Below are 17,227 nucleotides of genomic sequence, written 5' to 3' on the forward strand. Positions count from 1 at the left end.
TATACAGGACATATTTTGATATTCTCCACTATATAAATTCTATAAAAGTTATAAAAGTTTTGGCCACTGTGTAGTTAATAAATTTGACTGGAATTGGTCAGCTAAAACACTTTGACACAAAGGCTGACCCTAAAACTCTAACGCTCTGTTTTGCAGCTGATTTGAATGGTTTATGATCTATTTGGGTAGAAGAAAGTTCTGTGTCCACTTTAAATTCTTACGCCGGCTTCACACAGCACGCGTAAGCAGAGCGTGAGCAGCACGTAGGCAGAGCAGGAGCAGCGCGTCGCCATTTTCCTTGTACACCTGCAGCGTTAGCAGCACGCAGCTAAACCACGGCTTTTGTATAGCAGACTGTATAAAGACTGTTTTGTGGGTCATATAAAACTTTCCGTTTTTCCACCTCCACAATGAGACGCGTGTCATCCATGTCACTACCTGTTTGCACATGCTGTTGAATGAATGCTCTCATCTGTTAACATGTGCGCCGAAAAAAATACGCGCTGCTCACGCTCTGCTTACGCGTGCTGTGTGAAGCCGGCGTTAGACTTGGACTCATGCTTGTCAAGCATGGTTTTTGGTTGATAATTGTGGAGACATCCCTAATGTAATACAATTAATGTACTTAATGTACATTAAATATATTTATATACTGTATATTTCTTAAAATCTGCACACCTCTGACTAAAATCCCCAATGGAGAATGTTTAGTGAAGCCCCCAGATGATCTGACAATGAGAAGAGAACCAAAGGAAATTGTCATCTCACAATACTGATCTTGTTTTAAAATGTGTCTGCTAATTTAATATAGGTTTGATATTTGTCAATGCTCCTCTGGTTCTCTTCTCAGAGTCAGGCGTGTGTTGAAATTGTGTAGAAAAGCAATATGTTCTCAATGGTATAAATTCCAGATTTCAGAGTAGGCAGCCTCCTTTACTCTCTGCATGGTTCTTATCATATGGATATTCTATGTTGGGATAAGTCATTTAATATTAAAGTGAGAAAAACAAAATAAAATCCCGCTTTAGAAAGTCTCTCCTCTTGTCTTCTTCTTGAAATCTGTCCCAGAAAACTGACAGGTTACTGAATCCATGCTAGCTGGCTCAGAACTGCAGATGTATGGGAGGTAACGAAAGGACTTAAGAATTCATGCTTGAGGTACAAGAATGCTAGAGAGTTACTATCAAACAAGCAAGTCTTCAACCAATAGACAAGGATGCACTAGACAGACTTTACAACCCATCTATCCATCCATGCAGCAGTTCACGTCTACTGGACTGCAATGCACCACATAGAATATTCAAAAATTCACTGTTTACATTATTAGAAATTAAATTATTCATTAATAGATAAATAAACTCTAGAACTTCAGAAAATGTAATCAAGTAAAGCAAAACAAATCTGCTTTGAAGATGAAAGTTCAAAATACAGATCAGTTCAAAATACATAACCATCTGCCTTACTGGTAATTTATATCTTAAAGTGATACTCTTATTTATAAAATGTATAGTATAATGCAATGTAAGTCGCTTTGGATAAAAGCGTCTGACAAATGCGTAAATGTAAATGTACTTCACCCAAAAATGAAAATTCTGTCATCATTTACTAACCTTCGAGTTGTTCCAAATCTGTATAAATGTATTTGTTCTGATGAACACAGAGAAAGATATTTGGAAGAATGCTTATAACCAGAGAGATTTTGCACCCCCATTGACTACCATAGTAGGAAAAATACAATGGTAGTCAAAAGTGCCCCAGAACTGTATGCTGTCCTACATTCTTCAAAATGTCTTCTTTTGTGTTCAACAGAACAAAAAAAAATGACAAAGTAAACTATGGGAGTCAATGGGGGGCAAAATATGTCTGGTTATAAGCATTCTTCCAAATATCTATAGAGATTTATACACAGATTTGGAATAACTCGGAGGTGAGTAAATGATGACAGAACTTTCATTTTTGGGTGAAGTATCACTTTAAGATTAATTCATGCAGCCAGTCTTCCACTATATCAGCCTCTTAAACAATATCCATCCTTACTGGAAGAAGAAGCAACAGAATAAAATTGTTGTATTGCCCAAACTGTATATGGTATCAATCATTTAAAATGAATTAGCAACAAGTGTATAGTGTGTGACAGTTTTTGCATGATGTTCTTGATATACAGTGACACAAAAATTATTTCTCTCAATAAATAGTTTGATATCGTTAGACAAAATTTAATATTGGACAAGAGAAAAATACTATTTTCTGCCTCTAGCAGGTATGATATCTAAAAACTGTTGCAACTTTGTATAGCACTTCTGATATTATTGCTTCCCTATGATGAATCGCTTTGTTGTTTTCCCCACTATTGTCTTTGGATAAAAGCATCTGCTAATTGTAAATATGAAGAACCTAAGAAATGTTTTATTTATTTAATGGGAAAAGTACCCAATCATCCATAGTGCCCTATAAGAAAATATAACTCGAAAGATACAGACAGACTGTACTGAAACCTGTTGTTGTGCAGTTTACAAAAAAAGAGTTTACAGTGACACATTTCAATAGGTTCTTCAAGGGCATCATATCCAGGAAGTTTCAAAAAAACCTTGAAAAACCTTAAGAACTGCTGGCATCTGTAGCATCAACTATAGGCAGCGTTTCTACAGTAACTCAACAAGTTAAGAGGCTGAGGAAAAATGCATTTAATGTAAGAGTAGGAATGTGGAAATCATTGCCGTCTCATGTTTCATAAGAAGCATTTGAATAAGTGTGGGTTAATTTTCCATAAACAGATTAGACCGTTTTAGAGGATGCTGGTATTTTATATCCAGTATAGGGTGAATACAGTATCACACTTTAAGACCATCAATTCACCCAAAAATGAAAATTCTGTCATGATACCCTAGTTGTTCCAAATCTGTATAAATTTCTTTGTTCGGTTGAACACAGAGAAAAATATTTATAAGAATGTTAGCAACCAACAATTCTTAAGCACCATTGACTACCATAGTACAAAAAATTAATGTGTAAATATGTTTTGTTCTGTTAAACAAAAGAAGATATTTTGAGGAACTTAGAAAAGCAAACAGTTCTGGGGCACTTTTGACCACCATTTAAATTTTTCCTACTATGGTAGTCAATGGTGCATCAGAACTATTGATTGCTTACATTCTTCCAAATATCTTTCTTTGTGTTCAACCGAACAAAGAAATTTATACAGGTTAGGAGTAACTAGAGGATGAGCAATTCATGACATACTTTTCATTTTTGGGTGAACTGTCCTTTTAAAGTAGTGTAAGTGGCAGTGTATTGGAATTGGGATATATTTCGGTCTTGGAAACTGGACAGCTTTTTGAAGGATCAGGAATTGTGCTCTGCACCACCAGACATTTTTTTAGAAAGACTGTCCAATCTTTGTGTGAGCAGAAGTTAAAAATGGGTGTTGCATTAGGACAGGGATCCACAAAATAGAAAGTCCACATTGGAATGGCTGTGCAGTAGAAAAGATTAATGGGCTAGAAATGTGCAAGGCTCATATCAGATTATATGTGATGGGGTGTTTAGTTGCATTTATTGTTGCCAAGTGTTGACCAGCTAGATGTTTGGTGCATTTCCTTTTTCACAGGGGGATGTGAGTTGGGGAAAATAACTTTAATATACAGTGTGGACTGTAGTAGCCTACTTTTAATTTTTATTTAAATGCTTTTAATATGGTTAGGGGAAAAATACCTTTTGTAATGGCAAAATGGACCTGGAAATCAAATATTGCCCCTGCAGTCAGTTTTGGTGATCTAGAACCATGCCTAATTTGCTTTACATGTAACGTAAAAATATATTGAAAAGCATATCAAAAGTATAGTCTTTTCCAGGGTGAAAAATAGAAATGTCCAAATGCTTTCATGCATTTAATCTGAAGATGTGGCGTTATTTTGGTTCTATTTGACAGGAACATTGAGAGGGGATGTATGCCGGTAGGTGGCAATCCCACGTCAAATTGTGCCAGGACAAAAAAAAAACATTCATAATCTAACTTTATATAAGGATATTACCATGTTAATTCGAGTGTTTGGTAAAAGCGCTCTGAGAAAAAAAGTCAAACAACGCGCAGACACAATGTAATGCGCAACATTCAGCAACAGATGCCTTTGAAATGCACACAGTGTCGGGTTTGAAACACGGGGAAATCATCCGTTAGTCGCCTCAGGAGCTTCTGCTTCTGAATTCCCTCCTCAGCTGCCGTTAAGAGAAAAACTCGGTGCATCTTGTCTTGGGCTTTCAGTTTCCATCAACATTTTCTGACGAAACATAGAGCTGTCCAGCGCAACTGCGATTTGTAAGAGAGGAGCAGAGATCTGCAGCGCCAGTAAACGCTGATTTAAAATATAAGACGTGTAGAAAGTGCGTTTGAGTTTTCTACGCCGAGTAAACGAAAGAATCTGCTAGAATCCGCCTTGACAACGCGGACAGAAACATAATTATTGGATTTAGAGACATGAGTATTCAGAATGGTGTAACTTTAAGGAGGGCTGCAGTGAACATCGCTCAAGAGAAACGATCAAATATCTAGACGAGCGGACGGAGTCAGAAGGATGCTGTGAGGTGATGCTGTAACACATTAAACAGCGTTCAGCGGAGTCAGCACGTTATGTTAAATCTATGGACTGCGGTTGTGGATGTAGGCAAGATATCTGAGGAGCATTGGGCCAGTGCGCGTTGAGAATCGGCGGCATACCGCAGTGTTTTTAAGGGTTTATCTCGATTAGAGCTAGATCGGGAGCCAATACCTACACTACTAAGTATTAACTCTGCTGGATTTTACCCAAAGGGAATATTGAACTGGAATAGACAGGCTGTTGTGAAACCCATGTGATTCAGACATTTCTTTCCTGGATTTGGATACTACGCTATGTTACGTTTCCAGCCAAACATAACGTTGGTGATTTATCTGCTTTTTCCTCTACACATTTTGTATAAGATTTTTTTCTTCTAGCCCCCCTCCCCCTTTTTTGCACCTGCTTTGCTTTGTCAAAGCTCACAGACCGCTTTAGAGCGCGCCTGCCCTTACTTACATCTCCTTAAATCGTGCATGGATTCTACATGAAGTGGGATTTTGCGAGGGCTGCAGTGATGCTCCCTTTTACCGCTATCGCTTCTCACATCACGTTGAATAATAGGTAAGAACCCGAAGACTAATGTAACCGTTCTGTGCTCATCTATTTAAAAGCGTTGCGATCTTTATATTTACTCCGATGTTCACGTTGAATTATTGAATTTTCATCTATCTATCTATCTATCTATCTATCTATCTATCTATCTATCTATCTATCTATCTATCTATCTATCTATCTATCTATCTATCTATTTCTGTGACAGTGATCTGGTAGATTGTGAAATATTTCATTTGTTCATCTCTCTTATGCCTTTCTGTTGCTCTACTTAACATTACTTTTGCTAGAATATGGCGTGGGTCATTCATATTCTGTTCACATGTGCATTGCTATGCTCTGAAGAGACGAGGGGAAAGAGGTATCCATGATGGTCGACAGAACTATTCCTCATTGATTCTAATAGACCCCAGTGACTTTTTAGACACCCTGAATGCTGCATACGTAACACGTTTCAATTGCACCATGTGTCATAACCCATTTTATATTTGTGACAGAAAAAAAACCTTAGTTTTTCCTTAGTTCCAGGAAAGCTGGCAAGGCAGACTGGTGCTAATCTGCATTTAACATTCAACCCCCGAAAGGCTTCAGAACTTTAGTGTGTATTGGTAAAGAGGTGCTGTAATAGACACTATATAGAAGACTGATTCATTGGAAAAGCTTCTCAGCCATGTATTGGTTTTTGAGAGCACTTACGTAATTTTTGGTGGATGATTCATGGGTTGTGGGTTGTTGCTTCTCCAGTGGTGTTGAGTATTGAGGAGCTGTCTTTTCTGGGAAGGTGCTGAAAGGCATTGCCGCTTTTGATAGAAGAGCTGTTATAAGGAGCATAAACATAGAAAAAGTGTTACTTTATTGGGCAGCATTTGGGTGAATCAGATGATTGCATTATGTTCAGTTGATTCCTAGTTAGTTAGTTTAAAAAAAAAGTGTAAATGAGTTTCATTTTGTATAATTAAAAAATAAGTATTTTTTGTCCATGGTATTCACTTGTATGGAAAGTATTGTCTTTCTTTAAAGCATTATTTTCACAATCACGAAGCACTTTTTGTGCTCTGCATATGTTCCTAAGATAAAAGAGTAACATATGACAAACTAATGCTTTTAGATTAAAAATAACTCATACATTTTCTGTGTTAGTTAGACATACTAGATGGGCTTTAACTTTCCATGAAAAAAATCCATGACAGATGTTCTAAGCATTTCATTCTAGTATGCACCATAATCATCTTATCCATCTTAAATCAAAGCATCAAATACTGTAGCTCAATTAAAGGGAAACAATAATTTGCTCAAATTAAATGTGTGATTTGGATCACACGTCTGTTGGGTCCAGTTTTTTTTATTTATTTATATTAATTTGTAATATGCAATAACCTGTATGTACTATAGTATTGTACTTTTTTTCTTGAAATTTTTGAAATCTTGCTTTCATAGGATTCCTGGAATTATTTGGTGCATATTTGGACATTACTACATCCAAAATCATTTTTGATTGATAACATGTCACAAACAGTTCAAAGAATGTGAATTATGTAGGCACTGCTCTGCTGTCATAAAAATGAGTGTTAATGCATTGAATGTGTCAGCTGAGCCAAAAAGATGCCACATACCATTCAGTTCCCCCAAGGCAAGGAGGAAGAGCCTGTAAACGAGAGCATTTAGCCAATATTGCACCCATTAACCTCAGTAATTTCTGCCATTTAGAGAAAAATGAAGCAGTTGAAATGCTTTTGCTCAACCTGATACTTCAGAAAGACCATCTCTAATGTGAGTCAGGCTTAAAGATCATCTTGTCATGTCTTGTGCGAAATTGAAAAGTTTAATGATAAAGACTGAACGGAACCCATGTAGCTTCTTCTAAAAATGCAAAAGATGCACTGTTATTTGGCAAGGTTATTCTTTAGAAAAATTTCCTTTCTGCGCTGGAGACACAGTAAGGCCAAATGAACGAGTACACCATGGTGTTCAGTTCTCAGGTCAGAGGAAGTGCTGTTAGACAAGATATACAGCCACACTGGCTTTCTCTTTAAAAGTTATCTTTTATTAATCTTGTGGTGTCCCTGCTATCCCTGCGGAATTTCAAGCAACAAAAGTATGATGATGGAATTTTAAATCAAGTTCTAAACGAAAGTTCATGAGCAGCATGTTCATTAAATACTGTCAATTACAATGCTAAGGGTGTACAAAGAGATGCTCGCTTCACTCTTGTGACTATTCTTCTGGCATCCGCTACGACCCCCACTCCGCCTCTATTCCAATTCACTTAAGATATATAGTATTTAATATTGTTTTAATTAAGCAGTCTAATTAAAAGGGGCAATTTAGAGCCTCCTTCATGGACAGCAAGTCAGACATGTTTATCTCACTCTAGGATGAATTATATGAAAATGTAAAATTGGGATAAATGTTTGACTTTCTGTGAAGCCTAACGTCACTCACGCACCACCATATATGGAACGTTATACACTGTATCCAGATCCATCCGCTCTATCAGATGCCATACAAAAATAAAAAAATGCTAATATTCATTCATGGCATGATGCAAAACTGCTGAAAACCCGATCCCATCCTTTATCTCTATAAAGAAATCACCCATGGCCTCAGTGCGATTTTTTACAAATTATTCAAATATTGATACCGGAGATTCCGTAAGCCTGGATACTGTAGTGTACACTGCGAATTTACTGTATAAACATGTCGCTTAAATTTGTGATATGAATAAACAGTGATCATAAACGGCTGCTTTAATAATATCCTCACTTGAAATGAGTGTTGGCTTGGACACGGAAACAGAATACCGTACGTCACAACTTAACAAGCGGATAGCAAAATTGTTTGACCTTTGGACCATTAGAATCAATGTAAAATCAATAGCACACAGCACTTGTGGGAGGCTTAATGAAACATTCAATTATTTTGTGGTTAGTGATTGAATCTATCTCGTGTTAGAAGACACATTATGCCATAACTAATACAGCATAGATACTACCTCAAGTTACTTTTTCCTACAAACAAGACTGTAAATTCTAGGGCTGTTATATGATTAATCGCGATTAATCGCATTCTGAATAAAAGGTTGTGTTTACATAATATATGTCTGTGTACTGTGTTGATTCTGTATTGTTGATTTTGTATTATAAACACATATTTAGGAAATATTTAGATGTATTTATTTATATTTACCAATAATTGAAATGTTAAATAAATATTTATTTATTTTGTATATTTTTCTTAAATATATGCATGTATGTGTTTATAAATACAAAATAATATGCACAGTACACAGACATATATTATGTAAACACAAACTTTTATTCTGGATGCGATTAGTCACAATTAATCGTTTGACAGCCCTTAAATTCTATGCACTAATACTGTCAATAGACTGAAGTATCATTTATACAGATGATGAGTTCATATAACAAAAAAATATGAAAATTTGGCAAAAAAAAGAAAATCTTTTAGGCCCACAAGACACATGCTGGTAGAGCGTAGTTTATCCTATAACTTTCAACAATCCTCATATCTGATCTTGTGCCCAGGATGTCTGAACTACAAAGCAAGTAATCACAATAGCACACACCCTCCAGGGTTTCAGTGTTTTAATCAGGCTTTAAACTTATGTTTAATATGGTCTCTTGTGGCAGATTCTCGCTGATGATAATTCTGGAATCACCCAAGGCTGTTGCCAGGTCATGTGGCCTCTGTGAGTGCCTGTTCACATCATGCTTGTGCAAATTTGTACAGGAGTGATGATACTGTGGTTTATTACCAACAGCATGTAGGTTGTCACAGTAGATCTCCCTAAAGCAACACTGTGGTAAATGTGCTGCAAGAGTAGCCTAACCTGGTTTCCTTGCTCATTGCCTTCCTAGCATTATTGGGGTCATGGGTTCAAATCTCATTTGGAGGAGCCAGAGCAAAATTCATCAAGCATATATGTAATGAACTCCCCTGCATATTGACACAAACTAATGATTAAATCCATTCCACATGGCTCGAGGTATAGGCCCGAGAAGCTGTGTACATTTATACAAAGCTCTGTGTGTTTCCATCACAGCGTCATTGATTTTTGTTTTAATACATTTTATATGACCGCCTCTCTTATTCAGTGATCATACTATATCTGTCAATTGTTTATGTAGATCAATCTATGTAATTAGTCTGTGGTCATTACAAAAAGCGGATGTGCATTACGTTAGCAAAAGGTGACTAGCGCAAATCAGTCAGTGTCTTGGGAAACAGGATGGAGCCCAAATGGCAACAGATAAATGAGGGAGCAAGCATGTGGCACTGTTTTTAGTTCTGCAGCAGATGTCTAATGCCATACGCGAACACTCTTTCTGAGAAAAAAAGACTTTCTGAGGGACATTTGGTGCGCTGGAGAGGAGCCAGGGTGGTGCACAGGCACACAGGCACGGGGAGGTTAGAGTTCATGCATTTCAAATCTATGGAAATAAGGCTTCTGAGCTTATTAACCAAACCTCTCATTTCAGTGAAAATTAAAATTGACTTCTATGCCCTCAGGCCTCAGTAACTGTAATAAATGTCTGTGCATTTGAATTACTCTGCCTTAACGGTTCAGTCAGGCCTGCAATGGAGACTGCGCTGTCACACAATCACAGGTTGTCAATTCAGAAATCCTATGTCAGTGCTATCCTACAGATGAGCCAAATGGCAACAATTGTGCTCTTCACTTATATTAGTCACTGGAGACAGAGGGGAGGTGTGCTCAGGTCATCTTATAAATATCAGTTTGCCTTGATTACTCAAGATGTTTGTCATCACAGGCACGGAAGCCACAGTACAAATCTGGGTTGCTCATTATATTGGAACCCCTTTTCAAACAAGAACCCTTCCCCTCCCCTGGAGGATGTCTTCTCCCACTCTCAGCATATTTTTGATATGAGGGAGGAACATCAAGGCGGTTGCCTTTTTCAAGGTTCTCAGATCACTTGGCCTGGATTCAGAAACAGAAGTGTGTCAAAGAGATCTGTGTCTTAGAGGCTGATAAATCACAGACTTGCTAGAATACATGCTGTTGTGACATTGTCTGGGGTTGCAACTGTTTCGCATTGAAAACATTTCTAACAGATTCTCCTAATATGAAAGGCTGAAGAGTACTAGAGAACAAAAACTTCAGCAGACACACAATAGTCCAGGGAATACTATCCATGAGCCGGAGCATTACAAGGTGCAAATATTGTAAGAAACAAATACATGCTCTTCTGATGCCCGGGTCTTATGCAGCGTGTTGCCTTTTATATAATAGAGCACTTAAAGCACAATTACAGTCATTTTTACTATTGATAAGCGCACTACAATAACTTCCATTACCATAAGTGTTTTATTACAGTAAACAATGACTACAGCAATATAAACCAAACCATTATTATATAAATTACATTTGTTAATATAATAATAAGCACAGCACAATAAACAATTCTTCTCTAAAGTAGTTCATTGGTAAATTATATTATGTTGTGTTTTATTATGTTAAAGGGATAGTTCACCCAACAATGAAAAAAGAGCTCCAGAAGAGCACAGAAAAAATATTTTGAAGGACATTGGTAACCAAACAATAATGGACCCCTTTGACTTCCATTGTATGGACACCCCTGAGACATTCCTAAAAATATCTTATTTTGTGTTCCACAGAAGAAAGACTATACCTGTAAGGTCATGCATTACAGCAATTTTTTACAATTGATAAGCAATATACAATAACTTACAGTAAATAAAGCCATCAGCAATATAAAACAAATCATTATTATATAAATTGCTATTGTTAAATTGTTGAATTTCATCCAAAAATGAAAATTCTTTAATCATTTATTCACCCTCATGTCATTCCAAACCTGTATGACTTTCTTTGTTATGAAGAGAACAAAAAATATATTTTGAAAAACAAACAACACTGGACCCTATTGACTTCCATTGTATGAACACAAAACCATTTTTCAAAATATCTTCTTTTGTGTTTCACAGAAGGAGTCATATACTGTACATGTTTTTAATGGCTCAATTCATGATTCAATCAGTGTCTCATTCAATCTTTGGAACCATGAAAATCTTTTTTATTTTCTTCCTAATAAAAGTCATAACACGTGCATTACAGTTTCATCCCAGGCCACTGCTGCAGAGCTGAAAGAGATTTCCACCGTACCCTATAGTAAAAAGGTAGTTTTATAAAAGCGAAAAACAGAATGAATTGAAGTAATGTGCCGGCCTCCTTGGAGAGCCACTCAGAGTCTTGAAACGCGCTGAATTTATGTGTGCCGCCATGCTCGCAGCCGAGTGCTTCAATTGGCTGGGCCTCATGCAGAGTCGATACTAATGACGGAGGAGACTATATGGCCACAGTGAGATTATAGCTTGGAGGCCCTCAGCTGCTCCTGTTGTCATCTCAAGCAGGGAAAGTAATGGTTGCCACTGTTTGCCTCCCCGTTCTCCTTTGCATTGTCTGTGTAGTGCAGTCATTAAGGTTAATGACTAGGCAGATGTATTTGTTTTGAACTGTGAAAAGCACAGCTCACAAGAACATGTAGGTGCGCTGAATGGAACAGTGGGGAGATTCGGAGCCGAGTGCTCCTCCATCGTACCCCAAACAGACAAGAGAGGTGGAGTGTGTAGGGTGTTTGGAATGAGCGGCTCGAAATGACAGAAAGCGGACGCTCATGTTGTATTTTGTGATATTTGCATGTGTTGGTGTGATAGATATCTCAGCCCGGTATCTCGTTCCCGCAAATGTCTGGCTGAATATAATCCCCTTGCTAATGGAAGCTCAAATACATGACATTCCATATACATTGCTAAATGAATCAAGCAAATTGTCACCTCATCTCAATTAAAGACTTAAACGCAGGGCTCAGGTTTATCTACCAGTGGTCAACATGCAAAGCGTCAGCTGATGTATGTCCTGCTTTCCAGAGAGCTTGATACGTTAAATGTTGGTAGGTGTGATAGTGACACACTATAGTGTCTTGCTAACAGATCCTTTATCGATATCGAGCATGGTGCTGGATGAGTAAAACACACTATAGTGTCTTGCTAACAGATCCTTTATCGATATCGAGCATGGTGCTGGATGAGTAAAACATTCTCCCTTGTATAAATCGACCATGGGGAGCGTTTAGCTGCGCGAGACTGGCTGCTTCCACACACTAAGGCATGTCAGTGCATTAGAGGAGCAAAGGCTCTTTGAGTGGATTGGCTGTGTAATGCAATCTGTATGCATGGGATGAGCACCATGCTCGCTGTGACTCCTTCATTTGTGCCCAACCAGGAGGGTCAAAGCATCATTTTTTTCTCGCTAGCTAGTTCTATTCTTGCCTTGTACGATCATCAAGTTTAATTTAGGCAGAAGCAGAAAGTGAAAACACCAAGTTCTCATGGCAACAATGAATCTGCCATGTCTACTGCCTGTAGTATCTGTACGGTGGAACACATTACTGTCGAATTCTTCTCTGAGTGCAACAAAAATCTTGATAATTGCAGCTGTACAAATTCAGACAACCTCCTGTGAATCTGATGGCTGGGATTACTTTTGGAGTTCAGAATGGAATCACCTATAAACGCGTTTTCTGTTTTAGACGAAGATTTTGTGTTTTAATTCTACTACACATGGTAACCTAGCTAATGCATAATGAATGTGGCTCTGCACTGAATGTGCTCTGACTTTTAATGCACCACTATCACTCTTTGCCTCAGTCTCCGGACACTCTCTCTCTATCTCGCTCTCTCTTTCACTCGCTCACTATTCTGCTTAATCTCTGTCTTCTGATATCAGTTTAAGAGATGGAAAATGTAGGTAGACATATGTTGTTCACATTGTAAACATATGCTACGTCTTTAAGATTATATGGAGAGAAATAGGGATATGTAGCTTCTCATGGTCTATTGATGTTTCAACATGTCCACCTATGTCTGTTGCCGCTCTCTCTCTTTTTTCTCAGACACATGAGTGAAGTAGCCTTCACGAATGGTGAAATGGGCCCCAGCTGTTAACATGACATAGTTTGCAATACAGTATTGTAAATTACCATTCCTCTTTATTTGAGGATAAACATACTCAAACCGTGTACTCTTCATATTATATGTCTCTAGGTGCAAGTTAAATGCTTTATATACTTGATGTGCAATAGATGGATATAATAGGAAATGTGGCAAGCACTCCAGAGCAAAATTGAAATCGGTTGATTTCATTATTAAAACACTAATTTTAAAGATCTAAACCTGGAGCAACTGTATCAATTTGCTTTTGCAATTGTTAGCAGTGACTGTAGTGGCCTTAATGCAAAGCCATGAATTATTCCTAAGCAAGCTGCTTGTGTGGAAAAAGGGAGACAGAAAAAATAGAGAGAGAGAGAGAGAGAGAGAGAGAGAGAGAGAGAGAGAGGGGTGAGTGTAAGCACTGAGTCACAACTGCTGTGCAACAGCCTGGACACAATGTGGGGTCCAGTCGTTGAATTAAAATCACAGCAACTTGAAAGAGGAAAAGCTGCATTCACTGCAGCAAAACACGACAGAGTTCTCAAAATAACCATTTTAGTGTGCTTCACATAACCAGCTTCCTTGTTCCTAGAGTCAACAAGAAAGCCCGTTTTAACCATCAGCATTTCATTGGATCAGTAACAGTGGCCGTTACATATTAGATTAGAACCAGGTGGTCAGAGAGAAGGGGATGGAGAGACAGAGTGGGAGAGAGAGAAAAGAGTGTATGCGTGCATGTGTGTGTGTGCAGGTGTCCCAACAAGCATGGTAAAAGTCCAAGAACGGCCAATGGTCCACACAACGTCATTTGGTTAATAAATAATGCTTATTTGAAATGTAAAACAACTTAAACGTTTATGTTAGGTCTAGGGGTATGGTGAGGGGTTTGTACAGTACAAAAGTCCTTGGAAAGTCCCCCACAATGTATAAAAATGTTTATGTATGTATGTGTGTTTGTGAAGAATGTTATTTTAATCAAACAGGCAGCCACTGTTGTTGAGTAGATTCAAAATGTTTAATAAAGTAAAACAATCAGTTGGATAATCAGGATAATCAGTTTATAACAATCATTGTTTTATTTGAAACAAATATTACAATTTATCTAAGCGTTTTTAATACTGCATGAAAAATAATAAACAATGTCCTGCTGCCTTTTTATTTTATAAGCTTACAAGCCCCAGTGAACCGGAAGTTGCGGCCGTTTGTACTTCCGTATTTTGACACATTTCCGAGTGAAATGAAATGGAATTTCGAATGAGAAAAATAGTGGGCGTGGTTTTCATCTTTCTCTGCGATTTGATGTATACAAACGGCCGTTGCATTTTGAAATGGAATTAGCAGCTCCGCCCAAGACGTCTAACATACGTCATTTAATGGCTGGAATACACTACAAGACTTTTAAAATCTGAACAGATTTTTTTAAACTAGACCTCATACACTTGCAGACTTTTTGAAAGTTTCAGAGAGAAACACACTAACTGATAAAATCTGTAGACTGGCACAGACTTTCTGCAGCAAGTCCAGACTGAAAATCTGGGCAAAATATGAGCAAAAGTCTTTTAAAAGTGTATTTTAGACTTAAGACAGATAGTCACTACAAGACGGAAGTGCATTTTCAGATTTTAACTGAAGATTAATGCTGCGTTCGAGACAACACGGATTTCGGGTATTGCCGACCTCAATCCCGGAAGTAAACGTCTGGAATGGCAAACAAAGTCGGTTATCCGACCTCTGAGCTCGGGGCAGATCGATCAACCCCGACATCAGCGAGACGCATCATTTGACGTCATGGACAAGATGGCAAATAGCCCTTTCGCAACCTTATGTGAACCATAAACAAACTTTAAACTATTTTTACAACACAGATAATGTAAGAACATGAACATTAAAAGAGCAGTTTACCTTGAAGATGAAAATTCTGTCATCATTTCGGCCATGTTCACACTTGACTTCTTTTTTGAAGATGCTTGCGTCTGTTTTAGATTATAATCCAGCGTCTTTTTCTACAGTTCAGAGCATCTTTTGAGGTTGAAAAAGTTTTTGAAAAAAACGCCCTTCGTCAAGCACCTTTATCACAGCTAACCAATGACAGAGACCTGTCGTTTCCATAACAACATGCTAGGAACGAGATTGGTCGAGAAGGCTCAATCTCGAAAAAATTAAATGGCAGCCAAAACGCCCGTTGGAGCATAATTTTGTATCAATGCAAGTTTCATTTTCACTTTCAATAACTTCTGATTGCATTTCTAGCGAGAAATTAGTATTTTAGTTTTTAAATATGTGATTGGTTATTGCAAAGACGCTCTCTGCTTATAAATCAAATAGACTTCCGTTACGCTGCCTATGAAGCCAGTCTCTCTAAATTGCCTTCGTGCACAAATGCTATCTTTGAACATTGCCGGCTGCTAGTTGTAACCACAACGCCGCAAGCATATTTTTGTATAACTAAAAAAGTGCCATTGTCAACTTTTTCTTGTCAAAAAAGAAGACAAGTGTGAACAAGGCCTTACACGCCCTCTTATCATTTCAAACCTGTATGACTTTCTTTGTTCTGCAGAACACAAAAGAAGATATTTTGAAAAATGTTGGTAACAGAACAGCACAGCCCCCCCATTCACTTCTATTGTAACAAATTCAAGTGAATGTGGGGCTGTTAACAACATTATTCAGAATATCTTCTTTTGTGTTCTGCAGAAGAAAGTCCTACAGGTTTGAAATGAAAAGAGGATGAGTAAATGATGACAGAATTTTCATTTTGAAGGGGAACTACTCTTTTAATATATCCAGAAACTGTTTATGAACAAATGTCTACGTTTGAATAGCTACCATATAACAATAACATAGACTGCTGTTACATTCTCTCGGCGTCTCAAAGTGACACCACGTGGTAAAAATGCGAATGTGATGCTGGAACGTATTGAGGTTGCAAGTCTGATATTTTATAACATAATATCTGAAATCTGAGTTGTCTGGAACGCAGCATATGAGGGCACACAATGACCCACATTGATAAACTATTTACAATGAACGCTGCAGTATTTCATGAAAAAATAGGCATTGTAATTTTTTATTTCACTAGGACTTTCAAGAGTAAACAAAAATGCAAATCACGTTACTGGCGATAACCAGAACATGCAGTTGACAAAACTGGATCCTTATTTTAACTTTTACAGTCAAAGTTCAATAATATTCCTATTCTAGACGCTGTTGTTAATACTCTTAGATACAGTAAGTATCTACAGTATACATGCTGCTGTGCACATGCATACTGTATACTGTAGATTGCTGTAGGGCTGCAGCTAACGATTCTTTTACTAATCGAGTATTCTACTGATTTTCCATCGATTAATCGGGTATTCGGATAATAAGTACTTTTTCTTTATTAAAAAGCAATACTAAATATACAAGAGAAAATAAGACAGGTCTCTTAAAATGAGTAAAACAACTAATTTGTTTCCTTTTTAGAATAATTGCATACATTAATATCTGTGAAAACTAAACCCATTTAGAACATTCCATTGCCATATTAAATTCAAAATGCAATAAAGGGTGCGTTTACACTTGGCATTAACATGCGACCTGTATCTGGATGTAGTCCACATACACATTGAAAAGACAAGTGTAAACGCGCTTCTGATCGGAATGTCATCCGATCAGCGTGTCCTGATCCAGAGGTAGTCGCGGACGCATTGTGATCGGATCTCAGTGTAATGTAAACGCAATCCAGACAGTTTATCTACATTTACCGGTACAATTTCACAGAAAACCCCGCCCGCTATCATTATTCTCTCGTCTGTCCGAAGCCTCTCAGACTGCGGAGCAGCTGACAAATGCAGCGGAAAGTTTACTCTTGCTCCCGAACGTTGCACAGTCGTTCATTTTCCCACGAAATGATCATGGATACTTTAACCTACAGAGGATTTATGTCAAATCACACGAGATGTTTTACTTGACCACTTCAGCTGTATCATCGCTGTATTTGTGACTGCCATGAATGGCGTTGACTCGCACACACAGCGCCATCTTAAAACGCATCATTTGTTTATTTTCATGTCACAGACACGAATGGCAACACTATACCAGCT

At 37.7% G+C, this 17,227-nt stretch overlaps 1 protein-coding gene across 3 annotated transcripts in view; it reads left to right on the plus strand.

Moving 5' to 3' along the window:
• lrrc4cb (leucine rich repeat containing 4C, genome duplicate b) overlaps positions 1-17,227 on the plus strand; it is a 45,767-nt gene that overhangs the window by 11,911 nt on the left and 16,629 nt on the right. Inside the window, exon 1 of one of the 3 annotated variants that reach the window (XM_057344941.1) lies at positions 4,100-5,156. The exons of the other annotated variants lie outside the window; for them this stretch is intronic. The gene's annotated coding sequence lies outside the window, so the exon portion shown is untranslated. Of the gene's footprint in view, positions 1-4,099; positions 5,157-17,227 lie in introns of those variants that run through there. 3 annotated transcript variants of the gene reach the window in all.

The sequence above is a fragment of the Triplophysa rosa genome, linkage group LG1 (assembly GCF_024868665.1).
Source record: "Triplophysa rosa linkage group LG1, Trosa_1v2, whole genome shotgun sequence".
NCBI lineage: Eukaryota > Metazoa > Chordata > Actinopteri > Cypriniformes > Nemacheilidae > Triplophysa > Triplophysa rosa.